Source organism: Lathyrus oleraceus, chromosome 2 (assembly GCF_024323335.1).
Source record: "Lathyrus oleraceus cultivar Zhongwan6 chromosome 2, CAAS_Psat_ZW6_1.0, whole genome shotgun sequence".
Taxonomy (NCBI): Eukaryota; Viridiplantae; Streptophyta; class Magnoliopsida; order Fabales; family Fabaceae; genus Lathyrus; species Lathyrus oleraceus.
The window spans coordinates 224,697,856-224,706,233 of record NC_066580.1 but is presented as its reverse complement, the minus strand read 5'-3'; the positions used below and the strand labels follow the sequence as shown (position 1 = coordinate 224,706,233).

General features: G+C 35.7%; 1 long non-coding RNA gene across 1 annotated transcript; it reads left to right on the top strand.

Moving 5' to 3' along the window:
- Positions 1 to 3,940: 3,940 nt before the first annotated feature.
- Positions 3,941 to 6,226, top strand: LOC127118964 (uncharacterized). The gene is made up of 4 exons (XR_007802490.1): positions 3,941 to 4,240; positions 4,417 to 4,612; positions 4,761 to 4,924; positions 5,883 to 6,226. It is a non-coding gene; the product is annotated as an uncharacterized LOC127118964 (long non-coding RNA).
- The last annotated feature ends 2,152 nt before the right edge of the window (positions 6,227 to 8,378 follow it).

The following is an 8,378-nucleotide window of genomic DNA, read 5'->3' as shown; positions in this document are numbered from 1 at the left end:
TTGACGAACTGAGCCTGATCAGGAAGTTCTGACACTAAATCCTTGAGTTGAGGAGAGATGACTACAAAATTTATCCGGATAGTCTTCCTGGGAGCCATAGCCTTACAAAATAGAGCCAAGTTAAATCCCTAAGTCCTCGAAGTGATTAGTGCAATGTCATAATGTTATGATGTTATGATGTTATGATGTTATGATGTTATGATATTATGATATTAAACAAATAACAAGCATAAGCAAGTCATACAACAATCATTCCTAGGTTTTAAGGCTTGCATGAGTTCCATAGGTAAGTACCCTCCCCACTGAAGTTTGGTGGGTTCAACCTGTCTTAGAATAGTAACCGGGTTCTAGAAGGATCTCAAATCATTGACCTTTCCTTAAGTCCACTTCAGTGCAACACCAAGTGGTTGACCGAAGCTTCCCTAAAGTCCAATCTCAAAGAGTGTAGTATCGAGTCTCAACCAACTCCAGTCGGAACCGAAGCCAGTTATCTCACTACTTTCTAATGGCCAGGATGAGTCAATTAGGGTTCTAAAGGTCTGGTTAATGCTTTTATGACACCACGCGAATGCCAAATATTTCCTCAACTAACATGAGGAACATCAGGACATCCAAAGTGCCACATTAACCGTAGCCATCATTTTGACCATTCCAGTATACGCCGGACAGTCGCGATGATCTCTTGCTACTTACCTAAGGTACACTAGATCCGGGTGTAGGATCTTTCACTCAAGCATAACATACCCAAGCAATCCCTTAAAAATAAATCAGACAAATTGAATAAGTGATCTTGTTTTTAAGGTAACCTCTCTTTTTAAATATTCCCCAGCAGAGTCGCCAGTTCTGTCATACGGTGAACTGGACTTTTTGTGGTTTTAATCGCAATGTCGCGGTTAGCAAGAGTCGCCACCGACTTTTCTTTTATCCAATAAGGAAAGGTGGAAAAGAACAGGAAAGACCTTAATTTAGATTTTGGGTTCGGGAGGTACATTATACAAAGGGAAGGTGTTAGCACCCTTTGTATCCATGGTTATCCATGGGCTCTTAATTGCTCGATCACTTATATTATTTTTGTCTAAAAAAAGTGTTTGTGAATTGTTTGGAAAATTGTTTTGAAAAGAGAATTTAACTTTGTAATGATTCTTGTATGAATGTATACAAAGTGGTTATCTCGTTTAGTTTTGAAAATTGTTTAGAAAAATATAACTCGGTAATGATTCTAGTATGAATGTATACCAAGTGGTGATTTTCTAAAGGTATTTTGAAAGGTGTGAGGTGCGAAAAAGTGTTTTAAGTTGTGAGCCAGCAATTAAGAGTTATACCGACCCAAGGTCTTTACGGGCATTTCCTATCCTTATGAGGGTAAAACTGTCCTTATTATTGAGAAATAAGTAGTTTTATCCTTTGGATGTAAAAGGGTCATCGTAGGGTCATCGATTGGTCATTGAAGGCAATAGTTATGAGGATACCTTAGCATTCGAAGGGACTATCATCATTTAATCGTAGGCAACATCGGAGGGTCATCGAGGGACAAAGTTGTATATTCGAAGGCAACATCCGAGGGACTATAATTTATTTTATGATGATTTAACCGAAGGGTCTTTGCTAAGGGTATCCCCACATTCGCGGGACATGACCGTAATATCGTAATCGTAAGGCAACAAAGAGAGGTCCAAGATCACTTATTCAAAGGCAAAGTTTTACAATTAATTAGGTGATTAGGAGGAATTCTCCCACATTAGAATTAATACATTAAAATTAATACATTAAAATTAATACATTAAAATTAATACATTAAAATTAATACATTAAAATTAATACATCAAAATTAATTAGGTAATTTAGGGTGAAAACTCCACAAGGGTATCCCACAAATAAAGTGGAATACCTAGCCAATAACCTTTTCCTGGGATATGTGAACCTTTTCGAAGCTCAAAAAGAAACATGTCAGAATACCAAATCAGGGTGCAATCGAAGATTACACCGGAAAAATATCGCAACAGTAAATAGGATAGGATGAATAATGCATGGCTATGATAAAAACATAAAAAAAAAACAGACTAGAAAAATCAGGTACTGTCTCGTTCGCCTCTGCCTCGCCTAGCGAAGGCCAGGCGAACGGCCACGGATTTTGAATTTTGAGAAAAACAGCCCCATGTTAGGAACCTTGAACTTTATGGCATTTTATCACAGGAACAGCATGGTCAAACATTCAGGGTATTCAGGCATATTTAAATTCACATACGAAAGCAAATTATATATCAACATTTAATCATGATGCATTATATGTGTAGATATGGCCAATTGAAAGTATAAACAATAGAGATACGCAAACCTGTTTGCCAATTCAAGGTTGAAGGGATTGACCACTTGTGGTATCGGAATGAGTTAGGCGGCGGGAATTGGGCGGCGATGGCTTCGGGGCGGATGAGCTGCCTTCAGGGTTTCTTTATTCTGAATTCTCCGGTTGGCAGAGTTCCTATGCCAAAGTTTCTATCCGTCCTTCTCTGTTCTCTCTCTTTCTTTTTCCTCAAGGTTTTGTTCCAAGGAAACCTCAGAGTGTTTTGCTTCTCTTCCTTCTTTCTCCAGTGAATCTCCCAGTGTAAACTCTAAGTCTAACTCCCAGTCCTTTTCCTCTACTGAAACTTCAGTATTTATAGACTAATTTTGTGGGTAATGGGCTTGGAATGAGGGAGACCCAAGTCCAAAATAATTTGTTATATTTTATTTATTTATTTATTTTAATTATTTAATTAATTAATTAATTAATTAATTAATTAATTAAATTTTTTTTTTCTTTTTTCGTTTTTTTTTTTTTTTTTTTTTTTTTTTTTTTTTTTTTTCAGGAAAAATGATGGGTAAATTTTGGGGTATGACAACTCCTAAGCAATCAACAACAAGTTCAACAACAACCTCTTCCGTGACATCCTGAGGACTCCAGAAGACACCCCTGATGGACAAGTGAAGCAGACATGAGACGTCATCCAAAGTAACGCTCATTTCACCAAACGGCATGTAAAATGAAGATGTTTCTAGATGCCATATTTCCACGAATGCAGAGACCAGATTTGTGTCTATCTTGTTCAGACTAGTTCTCTGAAGTGAAGATAAACCAGATCTAGATACCCAACTCTTCACATGTTGTGGAAGAGCTAGTGGAACCCTAGATGTCAACTTTAGTCCGTGTCCAGCAACCTTTAACTCTTTCTTTGGACCTCTTTCCTAAAAACAATTAAAACACATATTAGAAAACACAATATAAAATATTCAAATACTATTCATTTTCACACATATCACGTTTATTTACCTCACCAAACCATAAATGGCGAGCAACATGATGCTCGTACTTCACCAAAAGAGACGTATTGTACGACCCTCCTGGATATCCAGCCGGCTCTGCTGCAGATGAAGATGCGCCCCGACCTAAACTGCGATCTGAAATCCTACCATCTGCATCTTGTCTTCGAACCACTACAAAAAAATATTATAACAAAATAATTAAAAATACAAAAAATTAAAAAAAAAAAAAAAAAAAAACGCACCGGAACACTTCAAAGAAGAATTCCGATGTGGAAAAAAACAAGGTTGACTACCGGAACACTTCTTAACAGAGTTCCGGTTTAGTTCATCCAAATCGGAAGTCTTTAAGAAAGAGTTTCATTACATACACTTACAAACCGGAAGACTTTCTAAAAGACTTCCGATTCAATGCCCCAAAAATGCAGCGAATCGGAAGACTTTGGAGAATTATTCCGGTATACGTTTTGTGAATCGGAAGACTTACTCTTAGTGTTCCGGTTTACAATACCAAAAAATGCCAAAATGTTCTTTTCCGGAAGTCTTCAAATGCAAATGGAAAAAACTTCAATTTTTGAAAAATATACATATGAGAGTATTTTTGTCAAAAAAAATTTATTCTTTGGATAAGGGTAAGAGGCATGTTTTTTTATCTAAATATTCCTAATCAAACAAACTAAACCTACTGAGCTATACGTTCTCCATCCAGAAGATGATGTGCCTCTTGGAATGCTTCACCATGTTTCAGCTTTGCGCCGCGCCTTCGAAATCGGAGCAGAGACGAGATGAAGAAACAAGCTCCGACATTCAATCCATTTCAACATCCAGATCAGTTTATCGATGTGTGCACGCGCTGTAGAGGGGAAACGGAACCGAAACATAGTGCGAATGGAATTGGAATGAGAAAACATACTGAATCGAAGTGCTGACGTGTTAGCTACAGGTATTGAATTCTTTTCCTTTTTCCTCTGGTTTGGCTTCATTTCTTCTTCTCCGATTCCTTGTTACTGTATCGGTATTCGTCGCTTGATTAAATCATTGCGTGAATTTCATAATTGAGAATTGTAGCGAGGTCGTGAATTGAAAAATGGATCATGAAGATGCTGATGAATATTGCAGGATGAGTCGATAATGAGGAAGGGAGAGTGCAGTTTTTATGCAGGGAGTTGTTTCACGAACACGGCACGGGGAATTGATGAATGATGAAGTTCTGCAGGTTTTTCCCCCTTTCGGCATCCACGCACGAGCTTGAACCGAGAAGAAGATGAAGAATAATAGTCCCGGAATTAATGAATTAAAGCTTTGACACGAATAGGTACCGAGGCTTTTCTCTTCTCCGTTTCAATTCCTTCTATTTCTCCTCCAAATATGCTTGCTTTGTGCTTCTGTTTGAGTGGTTAAGATAGTTTCTACATATTATTTGTTTCTTCTTCTTGATGCTCTTGCTTGTTGTTGTGACGCAGAGTGAAGATGGTGATTCTGGTGAGTTGTTGTGAGGATGTGAGAAGGATGCAGAATCGTTATTCAAGGTTGAAACAGAATGAAGGATGAAGAGGAAGAGTGAAAAGAGATGAAGAATGGTGGTTGCAGAATGATGAAGAAGCCCTATTTGTGATGGAATTTAGAGGTATATATAACAATGCAATTCAATTATGAAATTCGTCTCAAATTCATCTCAAATTCAGAGTTAGTTAGAAATTTAGTTTTAATTAGTTACAAATGCTAATGAAATCCAACTTAAATTATCTTGAAATGTGGATTTCTGCTACTCTGTTAGATTAGTTAGAAATTGAATTGGTTAAAGGATTTTCTATTATTAGTTGAGTGCAGTTAGTTATGGAGTTAATAGTTTTGTTAGTTATTTTGTAAGGTAGTTATCAAATGTAAACTAAAATTCAAATTGGAATGTGATTAAATTAATATTTAATGAAATTAATATGGTTTGCATTTGGTTTTAGCTTGGATTTTGATTTTAGTCTGAAATTCGAATTACTGCTACTGCATCTCACTTACAGTGGAATGAAAAACTGATTGGCTGTTAGAATCTTGTTTTAAAATGGATCTTTATGCTATGTAATAATTTTGGATGAATGCTTAATTATTTCTTTCAAATACAGCTGGATTGTTCTGTCAGAAACGGTTAGGGGAAAAGTTGGTGAAACTAAAACTTCGGTAGTTAAGTTTACGTTAGCCTTTGTTTATGATAAAGATGGATATTGATAATTGCTTTGTTAGATTAATTTGAAATGATGAAAGCTGAGTTTTATGCTGTAGTGAAATTTTGTTAAGTTAATGCTGCTTGTTGAACAAATGCTTAGTGAAACCAATAATTGGGAGGTCGATTCGTCCAGTTCAGTTCCCTCTAATTGGAAATCATGTTAATAGGGTTAGGATTAATACTTGTTAGCATGCCAGACTAAATTTGGTGTTAATTATTTACTTGTTTTTTTACTTGTGATGAGTTAATATATTAATTGTTACGGTGCAATTTGATCCATGGTTGAATGTGGTGCGGGTTGGTCTCAATTGATTTACATAGGGCTTATGTAGTGATGAAGAAACATGATGTTGTTGGTTTTTTGCAGGTTAGGAGCTGATCCGGTTTTGTTGAATCCTTCAGTATGCTTTATGCTGCAATTGGAGGGCCATACTTGCTGTTGGAGCTTGGACATAGTATGTTATGTGGATTGACTCACTTGTTTAGGATTAGATCAATAGGTATTATGGATTTATTTTGGTATTGTAATGACATGTTTATGGAATGGAGTTAGTATGGGATGTGAATCATGGAACTGAGTTAGGGAATTATTATTGTATAGAATTGAGATTGAAGTTGTGCATTGAATCTTGTATTTAATGCTTGAATGTTATGGAAATTTTGAAGTTTCATGAAATGATTGAAATAGAATTGATATTATATTTGCATTGATTTTGGGAAAAAACATAAAAAATTGTTAAAAGCTTCCTGAATATGGAATTTAAGAATTAATGAATCCACTATAAATAGAATGCTTTTAGATGTGGTATAAACTTAAAAACGGTTAACTTGAAATGGTAAATTGACTTTGAAATGATTTTTACTTGAAATGAATGTATAAGATTGGAATGTTTTGGAATTGGAAATGTAATGTAATTTGGTTTGAAATCGGTGAATTTGAATTTGGTTCATGTAAAATGTAAAGTGAAATGGAATGTTGGAAGAATCAGTTTAAGATTGGATTTTGAATGAAATGAAAATATAAAATGGGTTGAAAGTTGTAATTGAAATGGAAACAAGTTGTAAGTTTAAAAAATGAAGATTGGTCATGAATATTTGTTATTTGACTCTTTTTTTGGAAAACTTTTAAAAGTTAAAAACTTGTTTGAATATGGATCTTAAGTATTAGCAAAATTTAAATGGATATTAACAAAAATTCATGAACCTAAAAAGAATTTAAATGGAATTGTAATTGCTAATCTTGAAATGGTGACAACAAGTTTGAAACGATAAAAAAAATGTATTTCAAACTAAATGGATAGGTTCCTAAAAATAATGAAATTAATGGTTGACAAAAATCAATGTTTGCTAATCCGAATGCATGACTCGAACCAAATGTAAATGGAAAAATCCAATGGACCTATAAATGGATGGTTGAGTTTGGTCAATCAGTTGACCAAAAAGTCAATAGTTGACCAAAGTCAACTATGAGTCTTGAATTAGGGTTTTCACATGACGTGTAATGCAAACAAGACAATGGTTGATGCTTAGGCAACAATGAATGAATCAATGGAACCAACACTTGAGCGAATCAGTCATCCTTGACCATCTGCACATATGAATGCATGAGCCAAGGCTTGAGTCAACTGAAATACCCACCATGTAGGCATAGTAAGACATCTTTCCCCAATGATTTAGGGTTTTAGGGATCAGAAAATTCCATCCAAGACAAAGAGCCAAGCAAACTAGGGTTTAGGCATGAATGAAAGGCCAAGATGTAATCCCACAAGGTCAAGTAAACCAACTTTGAGCTTTGAATCTATGATGTTTGCGAGAAAGTCTTAATATGAGTGAATGATGCACATGAGTGAGGCATGCATGAGTAAATATGAATCTTAAGTTAACGGTCAGATGAAAGGTAAAAAGGGGATGAAATTTTTTGGGGTACGACAAGTTGCTTTTGACTGAAGGTAGGCTCCTTAAAAGATTAGAAAATCATGTCCAACTGCTCTTAACTGTCAATAGACTCTCATGGGGGGTAGAAAATCTTGTCCAATGCTCTTGACTGACACAAATATTTCTAATGTTGAAAGATCATGCTTCGTTGCTCCTTGTTGACGTTGGACTATAACAAACATGTAAACATGTTATACAACTCTTCAGGGGATGTATAAGCCATATCCAAATGTGATTGTTGAGGGATGTAATCATATCAAAACAATTTCCTTGTGGAGATAGATTATTAGTAACATCATATTCAAACGCCCTTCATTCAAGATAGATGTACTCATCAAAGTTAAGTCCAGTCGTTCTTTGCTGAAGGTAGACTTTCCTAGGGAAGAAATGATCATATTCAGCTACTCTTGGTTGAAGACCTCATATTCAGCTGCTCTTGGCTGAAGCTAATCACATCCAACTACTCTTGGTTGAAGGCCTTAAATCCAGCTACTCTTGGTTGAAAGCAAAGTTGTGCAAATATAGTATCCATCTGCTCTTGGCTAAAGCTAATATATGCAAATAATGTATACAACTGCTCTTGGATGAAACCATTGCATTCAACTTCTCTTGACTGGAAAAATTTTTTAGGGATATATAAAAGACTCCAGAGGGGGAATAAATGCCCAAGAGACTTGCTAGAGATGTAATGAGAATATTCAATGAATCTGGTCTGTTGGGAAACTCCTACCAATTAGACTTGCTGGGGAGACTGTTATCTAAGATAGCCTGGTTAAGAGATGTATATCTTAGACAAATACTTCAAAGATACTTCCTAAGGATAACATTGCTTTGGATACCATCTTGGAAATCTTGTTGAAATGAGACTCGCTTGTGGAGCTCACGAGACTTTGATGGAGAAATCTTTAATGGGAACTCTGTGGGGAAA